A 19,770-nucleotide genomic window follows, 5' to 3' on the forward strand; every position below is an offset into this window, starting at 1 on the left:
ATTAGGATTCATGGATTTGTAATATTGAGCGGTTACAGTCTCAGGAAAGCCCGGTGAAAGTAAAAGCTGTACAAAGGTGGGCCGTAAGCACTTTGCTGCTTTAAACATGGCAAAGCAGGAGTGGAAAAAAGGAGAAAATATTTCTTATAAAAAACAAAGGAGGAGTTGTCTGAGGACTGATCCACCAGTTTGAACAATAAAGAAGCACATTCTCAAATGTGTTGCTCTCTTAAGAACTGGTCTTGGTTTCTAGCTCAGTGAAAAATTAATGTTTTTGTCAAATGACAGGAAAGTAATGGGCATGCAGCATTATTCTACTGCCTCTATTTTTATTTTAAATTAAGCTTCTGGTATAGTTCCCCATGTCAGTTAGAGCAATAGCAATTTCTGATCTGGTGAAATGACCTTCACCTTGAAGGGAAGGGAGAGGACTTTCACACCATCCTGCAGGATACAAAATAACAGCCTGCAACGTGCCATTTGTAGATCATTTTGTGCAGGCTAGTAGCCACAAATTGAAACTTGCCTATCATCAATGGCAGATCAAATTTTAGAGTTTTTATAATGGTCATGGTACTGAAAGCTTGTTGATAGAGTAGATGTGGGTTTATAATGGAGGCAGCAGCCTTCATTACAGTTTATCTAGACATGGCTGGCAGGATATAATAAACTAAACGAGGTTGAAATGACAAAAATGTCTCCAGGCTTATGAAAACCTGGAACACTATTTCTAGGAAAACCTGGCAGTTTAGACAAAATTGACGAACACTTAACTCCCTTTTCAGATAGGTGAAATCATTCCGGGCCAGAAACATTCATCTGCAGCGCTGAAACTCACAATCTTTCCACCAGGTGTGAGCTGGGAGATAGTTCTTTAGTGGGGAAAAATGGACTTGCTTCCCTCTGATACGGCTGACTTTGGTTTTCTTCTCTCTATGCCTCTCAGTAAAATTTCAGTCAGCTGTTGAAATATTCAAGACAAAAAAAGTTAAAGTGAAAAAATTAAATTAAGGATAGGTTTCTTACAATAGTTTGGAAATAGAAGCAAAAAATGCAAATTTCATGAAGGTTACATGAGCATCTCTACTCAACTTTTACTATAACAACTAGAAAACAGTAAAATTAATTTAGGCAACTAAATTCATTCATTTTTAAATCAGGCAACTGGAAGAGAGGCTCTCTTCAATAGTGCATTATTTGCCTGAGGAGTTTATGCCAAAAAGTAGCAATTGGGTCAGCAGCAGAGCAGGCCTCCAAAACAAGTGTGAAAAAGAAAAAAAAAAAAAAAAAGTGTCGCAAAACAAAACACCTACAGGGGTTTTTGTTTGTACTCACACATGAGTACATATTTAATATAACAGGTAGAATAGCAGAAAGCAAGCTCTAAACAATGAGGGCCAGAAAATCTATGCAGGCACATTTTTCTATAAGTTGCCTACTGTGAAATTTCTTAAACCATCTTTGACATAGCTGGAATTAGCTCTGCTAAAAGAGAGGATACTGAATTAAAAAATCCATAGGTCTATCTGATATGGAACATTTAGTGTTTCTGTATTCTTAGTTGACTAATTTCCTTGCTTTGGGATGAAAACTTAAGTTTTCCTTACTATTGTGATTCCTTTGCAGAATATTAACCTTGAATTTGATGCAACGGTGATGGCAGCAAAACTTTTTCCTCCTACCCCAGTTTTTCTATTTAGACAATGAGGTCTCCAGGAAGAAAGCTTTGTCTCTGATCATTTATTCTTGTTTGGTTCTCTGAGTATAACAACCAGCTTTTAATAAAACTCCAAGAGCTTTTCAAAGCTTTCATCTTTCTGGATTACATTTTCCAAACTAAGCTTTTTCCTGAACACGAAACAGAAAGAGTCCATCCTGGATTTTTCATTTAATTTTTCTTAAATGATTGTCTTAAATGAAAAACTCTCTTAAATCTATCTATCTATCCACACACTTTTTTTTTTTTTTTTTTTGTAAGAAAGAAGGTATTTTCAGTGGTTAGACAAAACTGGAGGTAGAAACTGTAAGTGGCACTCATTGCTGCAGCATAACTGAGGCCAAGGATTTAGAAGAGGGACTGGATTTTACTGAAGCAACAACATTCAGAGTTATATTCTCTAATGATAAAAAGTGTAATGAAAGGGGAAAAAAATATTTTTTCACTTAAGGACTTAAGATGGCAATGAGTTCAGGACAAGACCTGATTAGGACATATTACCTGATTTATTTTTCGTTTTATAAAGTGTTCTGAACAATCACTTAAGGCATGTTGGACTGTCCACTGGTGTGAAAAGATATAAAGCCTGAAAGTGTATTCCTGTGAAAGTAACAGAAAATACACACTTTTAAATGCAGAAAAATATTTGCCCATCCTGAAGACTGTGGGTATTGGCAGAATATGTGCCTGGCATCTGCTATCCCTGTTATGTTATTTTGCTCTTCCATTTTTGTTAGGACAGAAAATTAAGTGATTTTTAATTGAGACATTAATGAAGAAAAGAAAAAAAGTAGATTCAATTTTCTCTGCAAATTTGAACACTTTAAATGTGGCTATTTCCACAAAGAAAAAGCATTATAAAGAAAACAATTTTTTTTGTGAAGAATAAATCAATGGGAGCTTTTCTTGACACGCTCCAGTAGAGTGGCTAACACAGCCCAGCTGTGAAGGGACATTTAATACATGAGACTACCAGCCTGGAGTAACCCCACTTGCAATCCCGATAGCACGGTGGTCCCAGTACCAGTAGTCTCACTCCACCAACCTATTGCCATTGCACTTCAGGCCTTGCTAATGTGGGCATAGCCAAGGTGAATATTGAGTTTCCACAACGGAGGCAGACAGGAGAGAGAGATGAAGACAGGAGAACCCAGCCCAAAGAATTTAATACAATCAACGGGGCAAACCTGTGCTTCTCCCCAGTTCCCTCAGCCCCCAGTTCTTCTTTCATTGCTGCTGAAAGGCTTGAAATCTACAGTATAATATGGGCTTGAATCATTATTATTCACTATAATCTTAGGATATTTACAGCAACACTGACTAATTTCACTGACTAAAACCAAACCCAGAAGAGGAGACCAACAGAGAGCAGCACACCTTCTCTGGGGTTATTAGTGCCGCCAAAAATGAGGTGGAGACCACGTGCCTGAAAGATGCTCTTCTTTCTTTGTACGTTCGGCTTAAATGCAACTGCCAACACCAGGAACCCAGACTGTGGGAGGTGAGGCAGCAATGCAGGGGATGCTGTGTGCTCGGGTAGGAGAGAATGCAGCTTCCTCAAAGACCACCAGGATAGAAGCACAAACAAGTTACAACATCGTAAACCTAATTTCTGAAGGTCAACTGCTCCTGTGGATGCTTCCCTCTACCAAAATAAGCAAGAAAAATCATTTTATTCACCAAAGCACACTGCTTCTTGTCTTTTAGGTGCTGCTGATTCACATACAACATAGACGAGATGGTGCTGATAGAGGAAAGCTATTTCTCACTCGGAGCAGGTTCAGCAGGCTATGCTGTCCACAGTACCATTTTTCAGTGACACATCTTTGGTAAAACAGCTCTCAGAACAAACCTGCTTGCAAGGAAGATTAAATAAAAATTAAAAAAAAAAAAGTCATACATCTTCAAGAAAGGCTTACCAAACTAAAAGTCCCTGAGACTGAAAACAGAAGCTTATAACATGAGGTCCTTTACTTACAGTTACAGTGCTTCCTAGGAAAGTTATGTAGATAAAAGGAACGTCAATGTAGAAGAAAATAATTTTGTTAGTTCATTTATATAATTACTGAAGGTTTAAGCCACAAGGATCAGCTGTGTCCTGGCTTGAAATGTCAAATATGAAATTCTTGGGTATTCAGAGTTTAGGAACTGGGCCAAAAAAGTTTCAGAATTGAAGGGTATTTTGGCTGATCCTTTAGCTTCAAGTCTCTCAAGTAAACCTAAGTGAATTAAATATAATTTTTCATGACCGATTAGAGTATACATTTGACCATCAGCTGCGTCTCACAGTCTGCTACCTACCAGCTGGAACATTTATGAGACTTTTTATAACTTAGTTACAGCTACCTTGTGGAACAATTTAATCATATAAAATCTTATAATACAGATGCACAAGCTAAACAATACCAGCTGCTGGCTTGTGCTCTTGTCAAGCTGCTTTACCCCTGTGCTTCTCCCCACGCCATCCAGGACATTCCCACTGCAGGGGGACTGGCTTTGGAGGATGCTATCTGCAAGGGCAAGCTGACTTCTGCATCTGACATCCAAGATGCACAGTCCCTGAAGTTTCCAGCAGAAATGCAGGGCTTCATAAGCCCATATGTGACAGGAGGTGCACTGAGGAAGCCTCCTCTGAGCAAAAAGTGTCTGAAAATGAAGAGGTTGTGTACACATGGTTAATGCTGAGAGGACAGTACCCACCTATCCAGCTGCTTGAAGTGATTCTCTTCCTCAAATAAGAATCCTCAAGGCTCTGGCACAGGTTTGCCCTCTCTAGCCAAGGAGCAAAGCAAGCCTTGTCTAAATAAAGCATTTGGAGTTTTGGGGATAAAAATGGCTTAATGCCAGCATTATCACTGGCTCTAAAGCAAAACAACAGAAGATGAAGGAGCATTGCAAACAGGTAAAGTGACACAGCTCATCAACATGCAGAACTCTGTGCTATGCAGCACACTTGCAAGTGCCTCACATTTGAGTGGTACAATTTATCTTTATAACCTTTTCTTGCTAGACGGTATTTCATTCCTTTCTTTGTCTGACCTCCAGCTTCTCTGCCAGAGGTGGTACAAAAAATACAGAGCAGGCACAGGAAGGAGAGCAGAGGGAGATAGAGGTATGAAATTATACTGCAGACTTTGTGACTAATCGCCGAGCAGCATCGCCTCGGAATTAACATAATCTTTGAGAGGTTCCCATATGTTTGAGGCTGACTGGGTGCATGTATGCTAATCAGCTTCATGTTATAACCAGGATATTAGAACACAACTTTGCTAAGCAAATGGAGGAGGAGATCAACAAATATTCATCAGTGAGATGAAAACAGAGTTCTGTAGGGGAGATTAGGATTCCCATCAGCATCTGATATAGCCTGGGGACGGAAAGAGCCCTCACGGCAGGACCACTGAGGGCACTATGTTGATGGGACCTCTCCTTCATGCCCAAGGAGAGAAGTACCCAACCCATCTCTTTTCTATTTCTCACCTACAACAAAAACCACTGCCACAGAAAGTTACTTACACTGCAAAATTGATGTCCCTTTCCCATGACTGGTGAGAGGTTTTGCTTCTTGTGAGCCCCTGGAACGAACCACACAAGCAGCCCCATGGAGCAGTGAGGGTCTGAGTAGTTCAGCTTTTCTGCACAGCCACAGCAGGTCAATGTGCTTCAGTCCTGGTGGACTTCGGTGCCAAGAGGCTAGCATCAGTCTTGTCCTCCTCCAGGCCTGAGGACTTCCCTTTCACAGGGTCCCTCCGGAAGGGGTGCACGCACAGAGCACGCTGCCTGGGCTCTGTCAGCAGCAGCAGCCACACGCAGCCTCCCTCAGACGTGCATACCCTACTTGACAAACAGTGCTGCTGATGATAATTTAAGCTTCATCTATCTTCCTGCTCTGTACTTAGTCCCTTTCTTTGGTGCATCCTGGAGGTCTCTGCATAGGAAACATCAGGTGTGGAAATAACTAACGAGATATTCATTAAGACTAGGTTGTGATGGAGATGGCAAGCCAAATCACCCCCAAACTTCTGTTTCTTTGCATCCAGTTTTAAGGATCATTTTATTTATAGCTAGAAAAATTACCTGCAGCACTATTGCTTTGAAACTAAAGCCTACAGTAATATTTAGCTTCCATTTCAGCTGCTCTACATTGAACATGCCCCTTGGAAATCCAGACAGCAGATACACTGTCTTTGTATAAGACATGCAACAGATAATTGGAATGAGGTATACGAGCATTGACCTGCTTGATTTTACTTTTTGGCATTCTCTCCTTCCCAGCCCAACATACATTTATGAAGCATGAAATACGTTCACCCTTCCTGACTCACTTCTATTCTTTTTCAAACCTGACAGAGCACTTGAGGTTGGTAAGTGAACTGTGCTAGGCTGGGTCATGGTTTCAACTGAAGAAAAAAAAAAAAGAAAAACAAAACAAAACAAAAAAACAACAACCCTGCAGTGGATTGATATGATTTTGGTTTCATAGCTGACAATCATTTCTCATCATTGTTTCAAGCATGAAAGATTTAGCAATGGCTGCACGAAACTTCAGTGCCACAAACTTTTGATGCTCCATCAAGCAGCTTTGCTTTTGTCTGTTGTACGCACTGCAGCCACAAGTCCCTACCTCGTGATCCTAGGTGGCAAATACAAAGATAATTAAAAAAGCTGACATTCAGAGAGTTATTAACAGTACCTTTGCATTTCAGCAACATATGAACAAGCAATTGTGTTCTTCACAAAAAGTCCAATTTTCTTATTCTAACGTGCTCCTCATTTTTCTCTATCTTGACTTGATCTCTTTGCCTGGGCACTTTCACCTCAAATTCCAAGTAATCAAACTGTCAGGAATGTCACCCACTAAGTGAAAGCACTGAAACAAACAAAAAGAGCATTAGCAATCTGCTTGTGAGCTGCAAACACATACACAGAAGCTGAGCAGAGTTTTCTGAAAAGCCAGTCGTGCTACTTGGAGGAGGAACTTCACAGGAGAAAGCTACTCGGTAATACAAAATTACTTCCCCCCTCCCCAAGGAGGGGATAAATTGTGGATACTAATTTAAATTAAACAGGTAAAATGCAAATGACCTAGTGCAATAAAAGATGCAAAGCTTCTGAACTTGCTACTTCAAAATCCACATTTTATCCAGTAAAGACTTTCACCTAAACAATGTGTTTTCATAGCATTTTTTTTTTATTTTTTACCTTGCAGTTTCACATCATCAGCAGCATCTGCAGATCACTGTGTTCTGTACTTTGCTACGAGATCAGCTTCATGGATGGTGTAGTCAGACCCTCAGAGCAGGCGTTCTCCTAACTCCCATTGCAGATTTGGGGATGTATGTGTCTGAGACTTTTGCCTCATGACCAAGAGTGTTTTTTATCATTCAGATGGGTTTTAGCTGTAAGATGGGGATAATAAAACTTCTCTAAGCAATTATCTTCTCAAGGTTACACAAGGAGGGGAGGTTAAAGAACATCCGTGTCTTCCTCAGAGCCTTGGAAGTTAATACTAAAGATTGTTACTAAGATCTTTAATTGCAATAGTGATGCTTAGGCTCCATTGCAAATATTTTCAGGAAAATTGCTGCTTTTTAAATAATCTCTAATACAGTCTAGAAGGAGTATATCACTTTAATGAAGGGATAGGAGGCGGGTAAGAGGGAAAGTAATAATGAGTTAATGAAATAGGCTTGGTTGTCTGCACAAGATTTGCAGATGAGTATTGCATACCCATCACCATGTGCAGGCAAACAGGTACTCAGCTCCCCTAAAACTGGGTTCATGCAAGACAAATATATGATAGGACTGGGTAATTCACTCCAAATGCCTCAGATTTCACTGCTCTCAAAACTTGAGGTGACCTCTCCAGAGGCTAGAGAGAGAGACATGAAAGATCAAATCAAACTTTCCCTATCTCATACCTTCAGAAATCAATGAGACTACACATGCACCATTTCCGTGATTTCCTTTTCGTGTGCTAGTAGTCTCACTTCTTCCTCAGTATTTAATTATCAAATACCCAAATGAACTCCTCAGGATAAAGCTACAATCCAAAACCTATTCACAGAAAAGAGCTATTAAAGAACATTTGATACACACACAAACCCATTTGGAGATAGTTCTCAATCAGCAAAATTCATTGACTAAATTATACATGGTTAATTATTCGCCTATCTCTCACCACTCAACTCCCCTTTTTCCCCTTGACAAATTCCTAAAATGATCAAAATGCTGATCACAGCCCAAGAGTTTATACGGCTTCTTCCCTTCGCGTCTCCCTTCCAGTTTCTTCCCTCTGGTCCTTTAGTAAGCAAACCCTTCTGGTTCAGCAATTTAGCAAAAAGAATGAAATTTTTGCTTGCAATTATATAACTGCTGCAAGGCATTCCAGTCAGCAGGAATGCCATCCAGGAGATTCACGGCTGTAAAAATGCATAAACAGCCGCTGTTCCCTACTGTAGGACTTTCACTGGCTGTGCAGTCTGTAGATTTGAACACTTTGATTTATTGGAGGGAGAAGCAGTGAGAAAACACTGTCAGGCTCCTGGAGCAGCTGAGGTATTAGGCTGCTCCCTTCACGTACATCATGCTCATGAAAAGCGCAGGAGCCTGGTCGCCTATAAATTAGGAGATCCTGGAGGTGTGGGGTGGGAGGAGGAATCATGAGTGTCAACTTAGCTTGTGATTAGCTTTAAATCCTGAGAAACATTAAACAAATTCTGGCTGCTTCATGACTTACCCCTTCCTTTTCCCACTGCTCCTTTATTTATAATTTCCCTGCAGAAGTGCGGACCCACTCTCCCCCTGCTCCTGGCTTGCAGCCACTTGGGCCAGCAGGATCTGCCTGCCTTGCTGAGCTCTGTTTGCCACATCTCCTTTTGAAATCGCTTATTAAGGTCCTAGGCCTGATGAATTTTTAATTCTGCTGGGAAGGCCTTACTCACAGAAGGTGCTACTTCAGCTAACTCTGTGGCCCTGTGCCACTCTTTTCTTCCCCTCACAGCTCCTGCAATCTCACTTCTTGAGGGATCTCTTCTAGCCAAGAGAAACAAGCTCTCTTTTCCCACCCAATTTGCACAGTGCCTGGTTTATACTATTAATATAACAGCTCTCTAACTATTGCAGGGTAAACTGCAGCCACAAAATTCATACACATTTCTAACCCTGAAGCAGCCACCAGTTAGGGTCAGTTTGCATAATCCAAGGCTTTGCCAACCAGCCCCATTACTTACTTCATACCTGATACCCTATTTCTGGAATATTAAGATTCTGCAGGACGTTATGTATCCTCTTCATCTCTATTCCTGTGTTCAGGTGGTACTCCTCTGCATTGATTCACTGCAACCAGCTTTGCTCACATCCTGCACACAAGCACAGAGCCACTGAAATCCCTGCTTTCCTCTCCTCAACCTCGCAGGCTTTGCAGCCAGGTGCGATGGATTTCCTTGAAGCTTGCCAGAACCAGGGGTGAACCCAGCTGCTCCTCTTGCAGCTAGTTGCACTGAAAGCTGCTGCTACCAGAGAAGCCACACCAAAGTCAGAGTTTAGAAGCAGGATGCTCTGCTATACCAGCTGCTTACATAAGCTTATAAAGCAAAGCAGACTTGAAGGGAAAAAAAAAAAAGTGTCAGTAAAACATCTTTTTACCTCATTTCCTTTTGACTTGACTTAGAGGCTTCTCCAGCAAACATTATGAACATATAATCTCGGTTCTTTTCAACTACAGAAGCATGGAAATACAAATATTATTACAGCAGCCTTTTTTTTTTTTTTTTTTCCTCTTACTACAAGTCTGTACTCTCAAATATCTCCAGTCATGCCTTTAGTTCTTCAGATGAGGAATCTTTTCAACAGAGCACACAGGACTACACCTCCTTGTTGTAGAGCTGCTCTTTTAAGGGGTATCCCAGGGCTCACTCCTGAGCTGATGGGGGGAAAGAGGGCAGGTGAGCCTGTGATTTTGGGAGAGGCAAATGAGTGCAGTCCTTGACTAGTCCTTTTGCACCTAACTGTCTGTAAGGCAGCCCTTCCCCACATGGTAAATAGGCTTATTTACTCTTCTGTTCTCACATCTCATTCCTAATGCTTTCGGTGTATCCTAAGCACACAAGCAACCACCTTCTGTCCTTGGACAGCAGCCCAGCTCTCCTTGACTTCATCAGCGTTTGCGTGGACTGTCTGAGGAAAGACTTCAGCTCAGGATGGTATTTACACTACACACTAGTCATTAAAAGAGCCACCAGCTCCTGTTTCATGAGCAAAGATATAAATTCCAGGTCATTACATAAACTGACTTTACCGTGCATTTGTTGAGGCCATTAACTCAGCTGCAGCCCTCAGCTCACCCTCCAGAGGAGGAACAGGGACAACAACATCTTAAACAGCAGCGCCCAGCTCTCCTCTCCAGCCGAGGAGCTGCTGCAAAGCAGGAACAGCTTTGCACATCTCATTGCCTGGTCCCCAGTGGGAACTTGACCTAAATTCTGCGGTACGCTGGGAAAACCAACCTGAGATCTTGCAGCTGATTCAGCTACTGTGAAAAGGCAAGGGCCTTCTTGTGAGTTTAGCCCATGCTACTGATCAGAGCAATTTCCAGGACTCTCTCAGATGTTGTGCTTCTTTTTTCCATCTGCAAAAGAGGGATGATGCATCTCCCTCACATGCGGGTGATAATGAGATGAAAGATGCTCAAAGATTAAGTATAGCCCATAAAGAACATCACAAGTTTAATTTGGTATAACCGGGAGCAACTGTAAAATTTCAAAGGCAATTCAATTCACTGTTTTTAGCACTGTTTTGAAATGTTAACATCTACTGCAGTTCAGTTTGCAAATCCACAGCTGTTGAGCAGAAGTCATTAGGGGAAGTGGGGAGAAGCTGGAGTTTTTATAGGAAATGATCAGGAGTGAATTAATTCATGTTGGCTATGAATTTTGCATCAGTACATTTCAGTGCAAATCCAAGTGCAGTAAACAGTTTATATTCCCCCTCTGGTTATTGTTTTGAGCTATCTTCAGATGCATGCTGACCTCCCCGGATTGCTTTATAGGCTACTCACACTGCAGATGTTTTCTTTGCAGCTGATGCCCCAAGGCTGGTGCCTCTGGGCTAAAAGTTGACACTGTGCAGAGCTCATGTAACCCAGCTCAGTGGAGCTGTGCTGATTGATAGCTGAGGGTCTGATTTGTAGCTAAAGAGTGGAAAAATTGGTTTCAGAAGAACAGTTCTGGGATGAAGGTGGAGTCTGACATGAATCCCATGGCAGTTTCAGACAACAGCTTTTAAAATTTTCTGTGCAGGGAAACAGCCTGCAAGAGGCACCTGCTTCCATCAACCGACTGGTCGCACCTCATCGCTCACCCAGTTGTGCCAGCAAGCCCATTGTGGGGCAATCCTATGCATGAAATCGGCAAAATATTCCAAGCTGAAAGTAAAAGAAATTAAACCTAGGTCATTTACCTAATCCAGTTACAGCAAAGCTCCAGAAACCTGTTCATTAGCACAGCTAAAGGAGCAGTAAGTAGTACCAGGGGAGATGGAGCAGGCAAACGTCCCTAAAACTCTGGAGACTGCTTCTGAAAAAAAAAAAAAAAATTGTCAATAGCCTATATATATATATATAAACTTTTTTTCTTCTTTGTACTGCCAGTCAACAGCTTGCCGACGACTTCTTGCCAGTGCTTCCAACAACGCACCGACACACAAGTAGTTAACAACTCCAACTTGGATTTGACACTTTTCCTTAAGATTAAATGGGCTACTCGCAGAGACAGACAACTCGCTAACTTCAAAGCTTCCTGTCTTAGCTAAAAAGAAACAAATTGCTTCCCCAGTGAATCCTCTCAAGGGAGCAACTCAGGATAAACCTGTGATATTTGCATTAAATCATCTTTAAACATAAACCCGAATAGATTCTGTTTCTTTAATATATTTTCCCATTATTTAAATGGACTTGTTTTAAAAGACAGTAACGTGTTTGCTTTGGGGATATTTTGCATTTCTATTTACCTTTTGGCTGGCAGTTCATTGTTATGGGCAGAACTGCTGGAACTAAAGCAGCTGAGGCTTACAGATATTTTAGAAAGGATTTACATACGAGGCCACTCTCCTGCTGATTTTCAGCAGTGCTCCTTCTCTCAGTCTGGGGACGGTAAGGGGATCTTTTGGTCACAGAGCCTGCCTGCGGGCTGGGCTGCCCAAGGAGAGTGGGGCTTTGTGGCAATTGTCCTGATACCTGCTGCCAAAACCAAGCAGTTTTGATCAGCAGATATAAAGGCGCTTTGCAGAGGCACTCAGTTTCGTCCTCCAGTTTTTGCAGTGGGGGAAACACACGGAGGCGTGAAGGGAAACAACAACATTTGAAGGCCAGTGGAAAATGGACTGATTTTTCTTGTTTGCTCACAACAAATGCTATAGATTGCAAGGTGCTCACTCACTCTGTCTTCTCCAGTTGTGTTGAAGCCCTTTAAGACCTTTATTAAGGGTATTCCTGGATAACCTACTCTTGTTTTAGGATCTCCAGTTGTCTATCCCTCCCTCTGCTGCTGGCGGACCTCTGCATCAGAGCAGGGATAGATGGGATCAGTGGGGCTCTCCATGCCCAGTCTGCTTCTTTCAGCTTAATCTGGCAATGAAAGTGGCCTTCAGTAAAATGCCATCAGTGGCAGGACAACTCAATTCTGGATGCAAGACTGTAAGCATGTGCAAATCTCTAAGACTGTGTGAGCTCAGAAACACATTTAAAAAAAAAAAAATCAAAACCAAATAGAAATAACCCCACAGACTTTCTGAACTTTGCCTGCTAGCATCCCTTCAGGCCCAATAACTTCCTGGCTCCAGGCACTCTCTCATGGGATGGCAGTCCTGAGAAAACAGGGCTGTTGTGCTGTTTTCATTGCTGACCTAGCCCACAGCAGCAGTACTCAGAGGCACACAGTGTCAGCGATGACACCTCGTTGCCTGAACAGCTGCATCACTCCTAGCCTTTTTTTTTTCCTTCCAACTAGCTGCAAGAAATTAGCTATCTCACAGAAATCAGCCTCACGTTGCACTGTTTGGGAGCAGTATTTGTGCAAAAGAGTCTGTTAAGGCAGACATGAGGCTCTGTATTTTTGAACGAAGTTCACAAGTGAATATTGTGAAGTGCTCTGGGGGGGAATCAGCACCATGATCAGTAAGGAAATGCTTTTGAGTTCTTTACTGGCTTTCGTGTTTAGCCACTCCAATTTCTATCATGTGTGACTGTTTCCTATATTAGCAGGAGAAGAGTGATTTGTGGGCAGTGAATGTGAAACAGGACATCAATTTAACAGGGCCGTTGGAGGTTAGCACAAAATGACAGAACAGCGGGAAGCAGTTGAAAGCTTCCCCCTCAGCAATCAAAGCCCTGCAATTTTGAGTCTTTTCCTCCAATCAAGTAGTGTATTGATGAGAAACCAGTTCTGATAATGACCTTTGAAAGACCTCATTCTGGCCTTCTGGGGCAATTCATTTCTCTAACTATGGTGTCCTAACAGGAGCTCAGCAAAAGTGCATCATCTACACAATCACTCGAGCAGCATGACAAATGGCAGAAACCAAGGGTAGGAGATTTCTTTTCCCTTAACTTGGCTGACTTTTTTTTTTTTCCCTTTGAAGTCCCTGGATCTTGGCCTACCTGAATATTGGTTTTTCTGTGCACATCTTTCTCTCTCCTACCTGTCTGTCCCAGCTCACTGAAATTATGGATAGGGTCTCCTTACTAATTCGTCAGTCCTACTGTAACCTAATGTGCTAGCTCCTTCCTGTGTCGCATAGCTCCAAATTTCATTTGTGAGGCTGCTCCTAGATCAAGTCACACCCACCACAGTTCAATTAATTTCACTTTTTTGTGTGTGTGTGTGGTGCTGATGAGAAACTCTACTTTTTTTTCTTGCAAAGGCAGACACAGAGTGCTGAATGCCAGCTTCCCTAGGTGAGAAACAGTCGGTGCTTGCTCTCAGCCCTGCTGGTGCTGGGCGTCATATTTTATGACGTGGAAATCCACCTCCAACCAGTGACCACAAGCTGCATTACTGAAAATTGTTAGGCAGGAATCAGAACCATTCAGTCTTTTCAGCTGATTTTACTTACCATGGCCCTCCTCTACAGGTCTGGTTTTCAGTTTTAAGCCTCTACCATTTCCCAGTGCCCCTGAGCTTGTGGTACCTGTGATCACTGTCACTACCAAGGACAATACTGCAAATGAGAGGTGGGGCTGGCATCTCTCTGGGCAGTCAGCTCCGATCCTGGCCACAAGGCTGGGGTGGTTTAGTGCATATCACAAGCGTTAGTGCTACCACCCCACATCTGCAAATGAGCACATTCTAGCTCTTGGACAAATGGCCGGGACAGCTGGAGCAACGATTGAGCTTCATGTCTGGTTCTGTCGGAGCTGGGAGGAACCCCAAATTTTAGGTATGTCATGCTGCATTACAGTGATTTTTAAAGCTCCTAATACCAGCTCCGAAATGCCATGAGACGCTGAGCCAGTACAAACTCACTGTTAGCTCATATTTGCTCACAACATCAGCAGGCTTTATGCTGGTTCTGGGCTCATCCATCCCCCCGCAGCTGGCAGCAAGATGACACAGAGAGCCCAGAGCTCACAACAGCCATCCTGCGCGTCCCAGCTAACCCAAAAGAAAGGCACATGGAGAGCACGCCTGGTTCACACGAAACTCGTGCGAGTGTTTGATAAGAGCACAGCACCCTGCTACTGCCGTTCTCGGGAACACAGTGTGGGTGCAGGGAAAGCTTCCTTTCCCAAATATGTCTGGGGCCTCCTACTCTCTGTCAGCTCTCTGCCATCTTATTATGAGCCAACAGCCTCTGTGCATAGAGGGGTGAAGGAGCATGTTTGATACGCCAGCTACAGCTTATATTTGAGAATTATTTTCCTCGCAAGGTCAGCCAGCCTGCTCATACCCTGGCACTGAGGAAAAACAGCTTCTGTAACATATATTGTAAGGAAACTACTATATGAAGCATGGAGGAAAAAGGGAAAAATATGTATGGTCTTTTTTCTAAGGCAGCAAAACAATTTCTTCCTTTGTAGTGTCTAGGAAGGTCTCAAGCATAAGCAGTTTTTGGGAATGATTTAAGTAGTTGACATGACTGTATTCCTACCTGATGGCTGTTGATTTGGCTCCTGTGATGCCTGAACAGTTCTCCCGAAGCCAGTTTACTCTCTATTGTCTGTGCCTGATGAGGGCTTTTATTTCTGATTAGATACATTTCCTCCTTATTCCAGAGCTTTGAGCTTCATTTCTCTCCCTCTGCATCCCTCCTCCCTAAGTGCTGATGGTGCTGATGTGGGTACCACTACTGGCATGCCCTGCTGGGTAAGAATAGAAGTATGAACATGGCACACCTTAGCTCAACAATGCAAGCAGAGGGCAATAGCCTTACATCTGCAAGTGCTTTAATTGTGTGCTAGCCCCATACTCTTGCAGTTTAGTATCTCTAAGCTAAATACATTTTTTTTATTCACACACACACACAAATGTGCTACAGAAACAAGCCAAACATGTCAGGTCCCAGCTCTGTATGAGTTTATTTTATTGCATGACATCTTCCTAAGAACAAGGCATTAGAGAAGAAAGGAGATGTTCCCATGTTTGCTTTTAAGGTAGACATGAGTCCTGTCTCCCAGCCCCCCGAGCCCACTGCCTTCGTAAAGACGGAAGCATACATTAGCTGTGTCAGAATCACAATCCTCGTGGCTTACCAAAATAAACAAACAAATAAATAAATAAATGGTGAATTTATGTTCCTTCTACTTTTTAAGAACCAACAATTGGCTGGAGAACGTGAGGCTGAAATACATGCATTTATATACACACAGGGAGTAGTTGCCTTGCCCTCTCCTGCCACACCGGGTGGTCAGCATTCAGCACACCTAGAAGGGCACGCAAGCAGCTCACTGAGCGCTGGGCTGTCCCACCCTCTCAGCCAGTCCTTTCCAAAAGGTGCTCCCAGAACCCTCAGTCTCAGCACGCAAGCACTGCATGGGCTTGGTGCACGCAATGTGTGACACAGAGCAGGAACAGGCAGCCCAGAGCAGAGGAGAGCTGGAGACCCCCTCAGAATAATAATAAAATGCAACGTGGGAGTCACAGTAGTGAAAAGTCACAGTCACGTACTGTTCAGCAGCCGAGCTGGAACCTTCTGTCGCTGGAACATTACGACATGGGATCCCATTTCTTCAGCTCATTGAATCAACTCACCTGAAACAGCCCTGCATCTGGGAGCTCCCACTGGTGCCTTCATGCAGCGGTGTCCCATTGATGTTCATGCCTGCATGGCTGCTGAATTGTTGGATGCGATGTTCAGCAGGTGGTGGCCATCAACATGAGGCAAAACCAGGTGTTTCTTTCCTTCAGGGAAATGTAAACTCTTCCTCCCTACTTACCTGCAGCATAATCTCTGAAGAAATCCCCCCATGCAAACCCTTGTTTGCTGTTGGACTGGAAACAGTCAGGGCTGGTCTTGAAGCACTGCTGCTCCCCAAGCAGCACTCAACGCGGCTGTGAGGCTTTAAAATGAGATCTAGAAAATTGCATTTGCCAATATGCGTTCAAACGTAAGCCCAATTGCACAGGGACGGAGGATTCCCAAAGGAGAACTACATTATCTTTGTCTATAGAAAACAATTAGAAATTTAATTATAAAATGCTACAATTAAGGTCTTAATATAAATGCATTTCTGATGCTATCCACAAACCCAGCAGACTTCAGGAATCTCTTTCAAAATAAGTGCCTACAAGCAAAATATGTTTTTGTTTTTCCTTCATTCTGAAGAGACTGTGGACAATTTACATGCACTTTCTTAAAATACTTTGGCCATCTATGTGTCTTATGTGCTATGAATTTCAAATGTAGATTGCAAAAAATCTACATCAAACCTCAAACAGGTTTACTGTTCTGCCTGTAGACTCATGACTGAAGATAAAGCATTTCATATTAGTATGAAGGCTTTGGCAGGGGCACATAAAATCTCCTTATGAGCAGGACTTTTGATAAGATTTGATAGAAATGTTTCTACCTATATTTTAGATAATCAGATTACAGTGTGATTTCAAAATTAATTTCCCTTTCTTGTGTAGTTCTTTGGGAATAATCACAAAAATTGAACACTGCAAATGAAAATCCTGGGTTCATTGAGGTCACTAGGGCAATGCCTACTGATCTCAGTTGGGCCAGGGTCCCACTTTGTGGGGAAGTCTTAGGGAGAAAAAAAAAATCAGAGTTCTGGAAATGGAGCAGCATGCCAAAAAGCCTTTTTTGTAATTTTATTTTGAACACAGTCACACTGCCATGTTTGAGAAAACAGCTCCTTTCATTGCCTTCAGGAAATCAGCAGGTATTTGTGCTCCCACTGATTGCTTGAAGGCACGGTAGAACAGGCTGGCTTAAAACCTGCTGCTTTTCAGGGGCCAACTACTGCTGAGATGGGCTGAAGTCCCTATCCCACTCCTGTGCCAGGAGCTGGCTCTGTGGCCTTGGCTTCCACTGCGTGCTGAGCCAGGGAGGTCCAACAAGACCCTCCTGCTTACAGCAGGACCAACTGGCTTCCCTAAGGAGGTACGGGCTCGCTGTGGGCCATGGACAAGGTCTCTTGACTCTCAGAGGCCAAGAAATCCTGGGGTCCTGTACCTGAGAGGTGAGCACTCACAGGGAGCCTGGTGTAGGTGGGACCTTGTCTGCCTGAGAGGTGGCGGCTGTCAGCTCCTCAGGAATTTCCAACTAAAAGGGAACAGAGAGCCCCACTTAGCAAGATTTTATCTGTGACAAAGCTTGAACTCAGCTTTTGGAGTCGTCTTCCTCCCAAATCCTGAAAGACCCCGTCAGTTTTTTCCTGCCACTTTAAAATCCTTTCCTTCTGGCGTGAATACACGCTCGCTTCTTTGCATCAATGAACACAGAGCAAGAGACTGCCACGCTAACACCGATTTCCAAAGCAAGTGTTCTAGCACTTCCTTCTGTTAGGTTTCAGCCAGAAATGAAGAATGTCCCTTTGGATAAGATAGGTGCTGCTCGCAGCCTCAGTTTCTCTGATAAATAAAGTGGACAACCTGAATAAATAATGACCTATCTCCTGTAACATAACTAGCTGGACTGCTGCAGATGTGGTCCTGCAACAGACCACACCGGTACCTACCACACATTTAAGAGTTTGCATTATTAGTACAGAACTGCATGATCAGTTCCTGTTTGAAGCCTCTTCCAAATTAATGAGAAGCACTGGACACAAAAGGGAATTTGGATCACGTATACAGCAGTGTAGTAATAAATACAGCAGCAAGAATTTTAGGAAAACTTACCAAAAGAGACAAGCTTGATGCCTGTAAACATGCTTTAATCAGGATTTTAGATGAAACCTGAAGTTACTGTTTTTATTTGGGAAGAATTCCTCAATTAAATTTCCATGTCTCCATATGGCGCTGTGGAGTATTTTTTTATAATTAGCTGATAATATATGAGAGGTTCTGGATATGGACATCAAGGAAGTGGGGCTTCAGCTTCACTGATAATAAAAGTTTAAATGAAGACTCAAATCTGCTGGAAGAAGATTGTTAAGAAAACAATCAGAATTCTGACTAACGTGACATAATTAACTTTTCAGCAGAGAACAGCCCCTTTGCATGAACCATGTCCTTTATTCTTACAGATCAGAGACTGAAAACCATGGCCTTCCCTGTGCCAACTGTCTCTTAGAATAAACTCCAGACCCTCCCCCTTCATCTCCACATACTTAATAATATTAATAGAGCATTAAAATATTAATGCTAGCAGACAAGGTCTTTCATAAAGCACATAAATGAATTCATTCACTCTAGCTCATTAGCTTAATCGTCAACCTTTTTACAATGTAACTGATTAACATTTTCATTGTTCTTCCTTGTTTTTCCTTAGACTTTTACTTCTTTGGGGATCAAAAGATCTCTGAATACATAAGCTCAACAAATATCTGTGCCCAACTGTACAATAGAAATCACTAAAAGATAGCTAAGTAAAGGCTTTCACAGCTCATACTTCAAAGGTACTGCAGGAAACAACCATTTAAGAACCATTTTTATTTGTATATTTAACGCGATTATACACATTCATTAGTCCAACAAGATCTGCACTGTGACATTAAAGATACAGTACAATAACATTCAACATGAGGTACTTCATATTTATATATCTGTCCTTTATAAATAATGCTGTAAGCTTGCTAAGGTCAAACACTGCTTCAGCACAAATGAGTGCTGTGATCTGAAGTTAGCTGTATTTAATTACAAAAAAAAAGAAAAACAAAAACTAAACAACAAAACAGTTCAGTGCAATATGGATGTAGAAATTAAAATGCTTACTTAAATACTATTTTAGATATGCAGAAAGTATATTACATTATACTCTCTATCACAGATTCCCATCACCAGGAAAATCAAACGTACAATTAGCAGAGGTGGCTGCGTACAGCTTAAGACAACCTAAGAAATTCTCTGCATTAACATTATGCTTACGTGCCAGGTTGATGTTCTGCAAGCATCAGCCATATCAATGTGTTCAAGCTTGGATACTACTGCTAAACTGACCAAATTCACACCTGGACACCTATTTAAATGCCCTGATGTCTACGGTGACTGGAAGTAGTCACCTTCTCATATGGCAGTACCTGTCAGTATCAAGCAGGGCTCAGAGTCAAGCTGCGTTGTAGGCATCAAAAGGTGTTCCGTGGTCCTTTTATTTATTCATCCACATAAAACAAAACAAAACAAAACACTTTACATGCAGCAGCTCCTAAAACCTGGAAAGGACTCAGAGGAATTAAGCTATAGGTAGCTTTGATCCTACTTCGTCAAAAAGATTTAACAAAACCAGCAAATAAAAATAATTAAATAATAGCTCATTTTCTACATATTACAGCTATACAGTATTCTGATCTCCTATCTGTTCCAGCCGCAGTAGCAGATAGCTTACCTTTATTTGCAGATAAACAAAAAACAAGTGAGAACCAGAGTTTAGCTCTACCAGTGCAGTACTGA

At 42.2% G+C, this 19,770-nt stretch overlaps 1 long non-coding RNA gene across 3 annotated transcripts; it reads right to left on the reverse strand.

Annotated features, from left to right (window-relative positions):
- Positions 1–288: 288 nt before the first annotated feature.
- On the reverse strand, positions 289–16,527 carry LOC106036598 (uncharacterized). 3 transcript variants are annotated; one of them, XR_007162173.2, is made up of 10 exons: positions 14,864–16,527; positions 11,177–11,292; positions 10,225–10,346; positions 8,957–9,078; positions 7,639–7,774; positions 6,411–6,587; positions 5,234–5,645; positions 3,398–3,569; positions 2,219–2,317; positions 289–961 (listed from the first exon to the last, which is right to left on the reverse strand). It is a non-coding gene; the product is annotated as an uncharacterized lncRNA (long non-coding RNA). The 3 variants fall into 3 exon arrangements; XR_010830002.1 differs by lacking the exon at positions 7,639–7,774; XR_010830003.1 differs by lacking the exon at positions 7,639–7,774 and having other exon boundaries at positions 8,950–9,078.
- Between the last annotated feature and the right edge of the window lie 3,243 nt (positions 16,528–19,770).

The sequence above is a fragment of the Anser cygnoides genome, chromosome 3, assembly GCF_040182565.1.
Source record: "Anser cygnoides isolate HZ-2024a breed goose chromosome 3, Taihu_goose_T2T_genome, whole genome shotgun sequence".
NCBI lineage: Eukaryota > Metazoa > Chordata > Aves > Anseriformes > Anatidae > Anser > Anser cygnoides.